Raw genomic sequence first — 11119 nt, forward strand, 5'->3', positions numbered from 1 at the left:
TCGCTCAAATCACCTATACCCTGGTCAACATCTATGGCCCGAACTCCAGACCACTGCGCTTTTTACGACGTCTTTTTAAGAAGGTGAACGACCTGCGACAAGGTAACTTAGTCATGGGCGGTGACCTAAACATAATTGGCGACCCAAGTATGGATACCTCCAACACCAAAGGCCGCAGCCGACCAACCCTGAACCCCCTGCTCCGTGAATTGGATCTTTTTGATGTATGGAGAGCACAACACGGCTCGGAACGTGACTACACGTTCTTTTCTCACCCACAGCTTTCCTATTCCCGAATTGACCTATTCCTGGTGGACAAATGGACTCTCCAGAATGTCATGAACTCTGACATTGGTCTCATATCCTGGTCGGACCATGCCCCTATTTCATTGACACTCTGTGATCTGCGCCCAGGTCCACCGAGGATATGGAGGCTGGACACTTCCTTACTTGAGGACCCCAAAGTCCTCCAAGAAATAGAACTTGAGCACCAATCTTTCTTTGAATTTAACGAACTACCCGGTACCGATAAATTTACACTCTGGTCATCATACAAAGCCTACCTACGGGGAATTTTTATCAAGCTGAGTAAGAGAGCGAGACGCCAGAGGACCCGGCAGATTGACGAGGTTATGTCTCAAATGTTAGATATAGAAAATCTTAATAAATCCCTCCCCTCTCACAAACACTCTATTAAGCTCCTTGAGCTTAGACAACGCCTGTGTACCCTTCTGCTACACAAATTTGAAAGTAACTTTAAATACTCTAAGGCTAACTTCTACTCGTTGGGCAATAGAGCTGGGTCACTCCTAGCACGTCAAGTTAAGGCCCAACGTACAAAAGCCAAAATATCTTCCCTCAGGCACCCCACTTCAAAGCAACTTTTAACCAATCCCCAAGAAATCGCTAACGCGTTTAGCGAATTCTATGCATCCCTCTATAACCTTAAAAATGACCCCTTTACTCCCCAGCCCACGGTAGAACAGATTCGTAGCTTTTTAGATCCGATCGCATTACCTGCGATCTCAGAGGCGCAACTTGAGACTCTCTCCAGGCCCTTTACCACTGCTGAAGTCCTCGCAGCAATCAAAGCCCTCCCTCTCCACAAGTCCCCGGGAGAGGACGGCTTCTCTAACCCATTCTATAAAAAATTTGCCGAGCTCTTGTCTCCCAAACTGACGGACCTCTTCAACGCTGCTGGTTCCTCTGGCTCTCTACCTACGGATATGCTGCGCTCACTTATCTCAACCATCCCTAAACCTGGAAAGGACACCTCTGTTGCCTCTAGCTTTAGGCCTATTTCGCTCCTGAATACTGATATCAAGCTACTCGCCAAAGTTATTGCCAACAGACTGATGTCGTTTCTGCCAGAGTTAGTTCACCCTGACCAAGTTGGGTTTGTCCCGGGCAGGCAAGCTCCAGACGCAACTAGGAGAGTGCTCAACCTCATCCACCGGGCCGCTCAGGATCGAACGCCTTCTCTGCTTCTCTCCCTTGACGCAGAGAAGGCGTTCGATAGAGTCCACTGGACTTTCCTCCAGGAGGTATTAACCAAATTTGGTATTACGGGATGGTTCCAAACCGCCATCCTCTCCCTATACTCGAACCCCACTGCCAAAGTACTCACTGGGGGGATGATATCCACCCCCCTAGATATCACGAACAGCACGCGTCAAGGGTGCCCCCTCTCCCCGCTTATCTTCGCCCTGATAATGGAACCCTTGGCCTCTAAAATCCGATCTGACCCGAGTATTTCAGGCCTTTCGTGTCGTGGCTCGGACCACAGGATCAGCCTGTTTGCTGACGATGTGGTCCTGATGGTCACTAATCCCACCCAGTCTCTACGAGCCATACAAGACATCCTCCACCAATTTAGCTCTGTATCTTATTACAAACTTAATGCCACAAAATCCATAATCCTCCCCATACATCTCCCGCCCCACACGACTGCACGCCTTAAAGCCGACTTACCCTACATGTGGGCGAGCACGTCCATCCCCTACTTGGGTATCCAGGTCACGCCCAACCTTAGGCAACTGATTCAACTGAACCTCCACACCTTCACCCGTAATTTACCCACGCTACTGAAATCTCTTCGGAGTGTAGGCCTATCCACAGTGGGGCGCATAGCCACCGTTAAAATGATAGTCCTGCCAAAGATTCTCTACCTATTCCGGACCCTAAGTTTACCGGTCCCTAGCTCCCTTCTGTCCTCTATTTAGAGCCAATTAACTAAATATATCTGGAATTCCAAACCGCCCAGGTGTGCTGGCTACATACTTACTAGACCTCATCGGAAGGGTGGGGTAGGACTGCCCCATATTGCCAATTACTACTACGCTTCCCTTTTGGACCAGCTGTACTTTTGGTGGCACCCAACGCAGGAGAAGCAATGGTCCACCATGGAAGCCTCCTACCAGCTGCCCACAACCCTTCCCGACCACCTCTTATTAACATCAGCAGGCTACTCCACAACCCCCCATTACACTAACCCAATGATCTCCGCTTCTATTATGGCCTGGAAGAAACTCCTCGCTGTATACGCTCCCAACTCTCCTAAGGAAACGCTACAGATACCTCTCAGAGCTCTGTCCTCGTGCATTCCTGACTTGAATCTCTCCCAATGGCACTCTTCAGGCATACTAAATGTCGGCGACATGTTACACCACAATGCGCTACATACCTTTGAGGCTCTCCAACACAAATTTATTCTACCTGGCTCGGAACTTTTTACCTATACCCGAATCTCCCATTTCTTAAAGACAACTAAACTATCCTCCACGGTACAGATCCCAGCACCAATATTCCTGTTTTATTCCTCGTCGCAATACCCCTCCAAAGGCATCTCCCAAATGTACTCCTGCCTCAGTGACGCTAGATCCTGCTCTCAAGTACACTCTTTGAATAAATGGGCAGAAGAACTGAGCATCCCTTTTAATCACAACCAGTGGTTACAGGCCTTTAGGGAAACCCACAAAGCATCCCACTGTTCCAACCACTGGGAAGCTTATCAAAAAACCATTCACAGGTGGTATCTCACACCCTATCGGTTATCTAAAATGTACCCTGGCCACCCCCCCTCCTGCTGGAGGAACTGCGGAAGTACGGGCTCCATGGCACATATTCTCTGGTTCTGCAAATCTTTGAGCTCCTTTTGGAAACTAGTATTTAGGCTGATTTCCTCAATCGTTGGGACGCCCTGGTCCCCGTCCCCAGCTCTAGCCCTACTACATATTGGTATAGATAAGATCCCTCAAACGGCCAGATGTGTGGTCATTCACTTACTCCATGCTGCCAAATTGAACATTACTAGACTTTGGAAATCTGCTACTGTCCCTTCCATTTCTAACACCATTGCTGATCTAAACTTTCAATGCGAAATGGAGAGAATAGTAGCTAGGAAGAATTTACGTTCTGAGAAATTTCTGACTCTGTGGTCCCAATGGTTGCAACATCCAAAATGTTCTGTCAAATAATGACATTTTGCTCTTGTTCCCTTTTTCCGCTCAAGCTGGTGCCCTCCTCCTCCCCCCACCCTCCCTTCCCTTACTCCCCCCTCCCATCCCTCTTCCTTACCACTGGAACCTTATGTTTCAGATCTATGCTCTCACCTTGTTTACTCCACCCAGTTTGTTGTTATACTTACACTGCATTCAATTTCTTTGATTGTGTAAAATTGTTCTGGTGGTGACATCTGTTATGAATGCTACTGTTTTAAAGATGACATGTAATGCCTTTCTTCAAAAACAATAAAGAAACATTGGACTAGAACACTTTTGGGTTGAATTAGAGCGGAGACTGTGAGCCAGGCCTTCGCATCCATTCTGGAAGAATGGTCAAACATTCCCATAGACAGACTCCTAAACCTTGTGGACAGTCTTCCCAGAAGAGTTAAAGCTGTTATAGCTGCAAAGGGTGGTCCAACTCTATATTGAACCCTACGGACTTAGACTGGGATGCCATTAAAGTTCATGTGTGTGTAAAGGCAGACGTCCCAATACTTTTGGTAATATGGTGTATATTCCTTTATCCTGGTGTGTTAGCTTTGTGAATTAGGCCTATGCTGAGATGCAGTTTTCATGTGCATTTATCTGCTTTGGTTAAAACGCAGCACCTGTGTGATTTGCATGAGATGCCATTTCAATAGAACTATTTGTAACCGCCAAAGAAACTGCATTGTTCCCAACTGTCCCTGATTTGGAATAAAGTCCCTCTTTCCTCTTCATTTGTCCCTCATTTCGGTCTGATTCATATAGTTGTATACAAAATGCACTTTTTATCTTTCAAAAAGTGTTTCCCGGTGCTAAACCTTTCATCCAATTTCTAAATTGCTGCATTTGTAAATTTCAAAAACGGATATAAAGAAATAGTAGCAGTATAAAAGGCACTTGTAGGTTTAACAATTTTTTTTATTGTGTGTAATTCTCCTTTAAGAGGGCGTGTCCTATGCCTACATACTTTTTCTAAAAGGTGTCTCTTGTTCCAAAGGTGTCTCTTGTTCCCATCTCAAAAGGTTGGGAGGTATGCAAAAGCACCACCAAAAACTACACAAATGTGGAATGCAACAATAAAAGTAAAAGTACACAATAGCCGGAGGTTTAGGATTAGTACCACCTGGCAGTAAAACACACAGGTGTGCGACATGCTCCCTTTTTTAAGTTATGTAATGTTGTGTTACTTTTCAACCTATCAATTATGTTTAATTTTTAAACACTAGTGAAAAGATTTAGTAATTAGCATTAATAAGTTGTCTTATTAAGCTTTTTGCCTTAAAGCATATCTAGACGTAAAACAAAAATGCAATACATTACAGCTTGTCAATCCTTAACTGTGGTGGTTGCATTCAATATTTTTTTTTAGGCTTTTTTTTCCTTTATTTTCATCTGCTGATCCCACCAATCACACACTTCCTGTCCTGGTGTCTACTTCTATATGACGCCACTGTATCTATGTATGGAGCCAGGGTCCTGGATGAGGGGGGCCGGAGGGGCAGCTTCCCCGGGTGCAGTGTGGAGTAGCAAGCTGCACCCTCCTCATCAACATAGCTTGGAACTTGCAGGCACTCAGCTCTCTGGCTGCCCACTAATTGACAGAGGTGAGTTATGTGACAGATCACCCACTCCCAGTATTCTGACTCCGATTGTTGTAAAGTTATTTATTCCTTGTGAGACCTCTATGTCTGGCCTGTGAAGGCAGATATAATCACTGATGAGAATCCTCATCAGATAGCTTGAACTCACCATACCTAAGATAGGGTGACCAGACATCTCCAGTTTCAGGGGACAGTCCCCTGATTGAGGACACTGTCCCCGGACCAAGTCTGTCCCTGGTTTTGTCCCCAGATTGGATTTAATAAGGGGCAGGGGCAATTTCAAAGACAGTCAATGCATAATTTAAATAAAAAAAATTGAATTACAGCCCCCCCCCCCATAGGGGGGTTGTATTTTTCCCATTATCTGTGCCCCTTTCTGATGATCATGTGCTGGTCGGGGGGGAGGGAATATTTCTTCAGTTTCGGACGCATTCAGCTTCGCTCGCATGTTCTTCTGCTTTGGCTCAAATCCTGGCCAGCCACCTGCCTATCTCCTTGCCTTCCCTGGCGGAGTGATCTTCCTCCGCTCCACATCCAGTAGTAGCCAGGGTCCAAAGAGTAAGACTTGAGAGGCTGTGAGGTGGGCGGCGACGGGCAGAGAGTCGCTGATTGTTGCCAATGTTGCCTGATTGTTGCCATTACTAGTAAAGAAAAAATATGTCCCCGGATTTCATTTTAAAAATCTGGTCACCTTACCATACCATTTCCATCCACAGAGGTGTTTAATCCGAAGCATCATTACAGCAGATAACAGGATACAAAAGATGAATAGATTGTGGTATTATGCGGTCAAAAGATGATATTGTCTGTAGCTTACTATGCAGAATACATGTGCCCATGTTACATGTGGCCTGTTAGCTGTCTCCATTACACAGGAAGTACAAAACTCAGGAAGAAGGGTGGAGCATTACACAAAAGGGAAACATGTCATAGATCAGAGGAAGAAACATGGAAAATAGGTGCATTACCACAAAAGGTCACTAGATGGCAGCACGTGAACTAAACATAACATCAATAGAAAATGGTTCCGAGAAACAATATATATATAAATTCTATGCCCCATTGATGCGGCACACCCAGAAAAAATAAATACAATGCAGGCAGAAGATGGCATAAGGAGGTTTGTTTAGTTTAAGTTCCCTTTTTAGGGGAAGTTCCACTTTAATTAGCTGCAGTGTGCCACAACCATCTTTCAGCACATGCCTTATTCTGAACCATGCCATTCATGTGCCTTAACCATTACCACTATTGACCCAAAGCCATAGCTCCCAACTGTCCCTGATTTCGAGGGACTGTCCCTGATTTGGAGCAATGTCCCTCTCTCCCTCATTCCTCCTCATTTTGATCTGATCTATAGAGTTGTATATAAAATGCACTTTTCATCTATCAAAAAGTGTTTTCCAGCGCTTAACTTTTCATCTGATTTCTAAATTGCTGCAGTTGTAAATTCCAAAAGCCAATATAATGGAATAGTAGTGGTAAAAAAAGCACTTGTGGGTTTAACCAATCTTGTTTTTTTGTACAATTCTCCTTTAAGGGGGCGTGACAGGAGGTGTGTCCTATGCCTGCATACTTTTGCTGATAGGTGTCCCTCATTCCCACCTCAAAAAGTTGGGAGGTATGTCAAAGCCTCTGCCACTATTAACCCTGCTCTTTGCTCTGCCCAGGAGGGAAGGGGTACAGTAAGCACTGGATGCACTATTGGGGCTCTCACATTTGTGGTGCCCTCTGAAGAGTGTTTTTTGTTATTGCTTTTCAGAGGGTATTTGACAGACAGTGAGAAGACATTATATCGCTTTTCCTCATGGCCTGATTTAAAGTGTAATTAAACCCCCCTATCGTTTTCAGACAAGGAAGCTGCCATCTTTGCCTCTGTTTATTCTACAACTGCCATGATCCTGCACAGGTGATCAGTTATGACACCAGCCATTGGATGGTTTGACAGTTTGGTTGAGAGCACAACCAATGGGGAGTGTAACTGTGCTGCCTTCGCAATGTATATTACATGCTTGGCACTCAGCAGTGTCTGTTTCTTTAAGACCCTCCATTTTCTTGAAGCCTTGAGGCGGGTCTTCTCTGTACTGTCGAGGGCTAGTTGGGACATATCCTGTTCGTTCCAGCTCTAACTACCGTAGTGACCAGATCCACAGGACATCCTAAAGCTAATACAGACTGCAAACCTGACAAACACCAAAGCCTTTTTACCACACATATCATACACTTTCCTGTTCATTATATCTCAGTAAAGATTGCATCAGTTCAGCAAACCAGCGCTTCTTTCATTGAGATTCGGTTTATACTTGATGTGAAGCTGTGTACCTAAAGCAACACACAGCCGAGACATTACAGTAACATTTCCAGCATGTTCCGGAAATGAAACCGTTTTATGGATGGGTTTACTTCCGCTGTAAGGCTGTAATGTCCCAATGAACTTGATGAACACCCAAAGAACTCAATGGGCGAGTTTGACAGCTGTTGCCACTTGGCAGACTCTTCACCCGAGTTAATGATGCAGCTGCTCTGACCTAAAGCATCTTAGCCATATGTACTGTCCTGTCCAGCTGTATTGCTACAATTCTGGGGGGCGCCTTCCAATAGCACATCTGAAAGAACAATTATTGCTAAGTGGGACTTCAATGGTACCAAATCTATTGAAGAGTGGGTTTGGGTACCAGGCAACAGAATAGGTAAGTAAAGAAAATAGTCACGCTAATAAGGATATAAATTTAAATCCTATGATACCCTTAAATTAATATGGTGCAATACATATACCAATTCAAGTGTATAAATGTGAAAAGTAACTTCTTAAAATCCAGTCTATGAAAAGTAAACCAATGACTTGTACAGTGATAAATAGATCCAATATTGAAACAATATCAATTCAAGAAAGATGGGAGGATGTTTAAAATGGGGTAAGCCTCTCCTTGGAACATATATCGGGAGAAATGAAGACTCTTACCGGATAGAGTGAACCTCCTATTCGTAGCGAGGTCTCCAGCGCCTGCAAGTATAACCCTCTGCGGGGTCTGAGATGGATCAGAGATGTTGATGTTACTGGGCTCTGATCACTCTGCTCACTCAATGGCCCGCTTCCTCACTCTAAGGCCGCCTCCCATCTGCTGTGCTTCGAGGTGCGATCACCAGGATGGAGCAAGTAGAATGACAAAGGCTCCAAATAGTGTGTTATAGTTTAAAACACAACTCTTTTATTGTTATCAAAAAGTGTTCCAGTTAAGTATACGTCGTAAAAAATGCTTGCCGGCAATAAAATGTTTATTTCCAAATGGACAACTGTACTTCCGGGGTCACGTTGGGCACAGTAAGGCTGCGTTTGACGGGCACAGTGGATGCGTTTGACGGGCACAGTGGATGCGTCTGACGGGCACAGTGAGGCAGCATTTGGCACAGTGGATGCATTTGATGGCACAAGTGAGGCAGTGTTTGATGGCACAGTGAGGCAGCCGTTTGATGGCACAATGGATGCGTTTGCTGGGTGCAGTGGCAGCGTATATGATGGCAAGCTCCACTCTATCTCCCTCTCCCATCAACTCTACCCCTCAGACCGCCCCCCCCCCCTGAGTACATAATTAGTGCGGTGGGCAGGGCTGTTAACAATCTCTCCGCCTCCGCCCGCCCGCCTGCTCGAGATCATGTTTCTCAACTGCGGCTAGTTCCCATGCAATTGCGTGGTAAAGCCCCGCAATACTACAGCCCAGCAACCCTACTGCCTCTTGGGATTGATGACAAACATCTCCCAGGAGGCATAGCAGGCACTGGATGACGCGAAACAAATAAGAACACAACAGTGAGTTTTTAAAATAATAAAAAAAATATGCCAAATATATTTAAGGGGCCCGAAATAGAGAGGATGCAATAAAGATGAAAAAGAGGGTGGAACTCCACTTTAAAAATATACATGGTTAAACAACCAAGTCTCACTTTCATATGGCAGCCATATTAAAAAGTAACTGGGCATTCAAGTGGTTGTAAACCCCTTTTCTTAACTTTATGCTACAGGTAAGCCTATATTAACCACTTTGCGCCCAAGGTACGTCATATGACATCCTGGACTTTCAGTGGGGATATCTGAATGATGCCTGCAGCTACAGGCATCATTCAGATATCCATCTTTTCAGCCAGTGATTTTGCGCACTGTAAGAATGAACATAGCGGCAGTTCCGCCACTTGATCGTTCTTTTAGGCGACGGGAGGGGACATCCCCCTCCCGCCGCCATTCGGTGCTTCTCCGGGCTCTCCCATGCCATTGGGGATCCAGGGGAAACGATCTGCCGGCGCCGGATGGGAAGCATAGAGATGGGAAGCATCTCTATGACTGTTGTCAGCCCGGGCGCAACATTATGATGTCACGCCCGGGTACCCGGAAGTAAATAGAGCCGCAATCGCGGCTGTCGGCATGAGATCAGTGAATTTTTTTTCACGATCTCATGCTTTCCAGCCTGGAAGAGAGATGTGGGGTCTTATAGACCCCACATCTCTCCATAAAGAGTTCCTGTCACAAACCATTCCTATTACAAGGGATGTTTACATTCCTTGTAATAGGAATTAGGGATGTCCCGATACCGATACTAGAGCATTTCCCCGAGTACTTGTACTCGGGGAAATGCTCCGATGCTTCACCCGATACCTGTGCAGTCAGGGTGATCGGTGCGGCAGGGGAGTTGCAAGCACCGATCTGCCCCCTTTTTAGCTGTTTTTGTTAAAGTTATACAGCGGTGATCGGTGCTTGTCACTCCCCCCAAAGCCGCACCGATCACCGCTGACTGTCCCCATGCTGTCCCCCTCCGTGCTGTCTTCCCCCTCTGTCCTGTCTTCCCCCTTTGTGCTCCAAGCTGTCTTCCCCCTCCGTGCTGTCTCCCCCCTCCGTGCTGTCTTCCCCCCTCCGTGCTGTCTCCCCCCCTCTGTGCTCGTGCTGTCTTCCTCTCTCCGTGCTCCCTTCCCCCCTCCGTGCTCCCTTCCCCCCTCCGTGCTGTCTTCCCCCCTCCGTGATGTCTCCCCCCCTCTGTGCTCCGTGCTGTCTTCCCCTCTCCGTGCTCCCTTCCGTGCTGTCTTCCCCCTCCGTGCTCCGTGCTGTCTTCCCCCCTCCATTCTCCGTGCTGTCTTCCCTCCTCCGTGCTCCTTCCCCCCCCCCCCTTACTGCTCTCTCCCCTCCGTGCTGCTCCCCCCCCTCAATTTGCCCGGATGGAGAGCGAAACCCGACTCCTACCTTTTCTGAATGAACAGACTTTACGATGCTTCAGTTTATGAATGGAGAGGAGCTTCTCTCCATTTATTTTAGCTGAGGCTGCAGAGAGGCTGCAGAGAAAGGGACTGGGGAATCTGTGTCCCTAGTCCCTTTCTCTGTATTAAAGGGGAGATGTCAGGGGTCTGTTAGGACCCATGATATCTCACCAAAGACCCCCAACAGGGCTGAATAAAAAAAGAAAAAAAAATTGCAATAAATATTTTTTTTTTTTAATTTTAAAAATGTAAATAAAAAAACACACTGACAATCCACTCCCCCCTCCCCCCCTAAAAAAAAATGTAAAAAAAAAAATTGTAAAAAAAAAAAACTGCCACTGTCACATGACATTAAAAAAAGTATCGGTAATCGGTGTGAAGAAAATAGACTTTATTCGGTATTTTCTCATAGGTTCGGTTTTTTTTAAGAACCCCTGGACCGATCTGGGTGAAATTTGGATATGTTGGTCCCCCAGATCGGGGCTATCAGGGGATATGTAATTGTAGGGATACCTTGTGTGGAAAGGGGTGTTCCAACTTTTGGGAAAATTGTGTGCTCTCTGTCTGGAGACAATTGTTTTTTTTCCTTAACTTATGTCAATATCTCCCAGGCAAAGAGAGGGCGGGTGTGGGGTACTCCTGTTTCAGGTTCACCGATGACCCTTGTGTCTAAAGTCATCCTATGTCCACTAGGGGCATAGGATGACTGAGAAATTATATCTTGGATTACAGGAGATGGGAGTAATGATAATTCATAATGTACTTCAGGATATCTTGAAATATTACAGG

Source organism: Rana temporaria, chromosome 12, assembly GCF_905171775.1.
Source record: "Rana temporaria chromosome 12, aRanTem1.1, whole genome shotgun sequence".
Classification (NCBI taxonomy): Eukaryota; Metazoa; Chordata; class Amphibia; order Anura; family Ranidae; genus Rana; species Rana temporaria.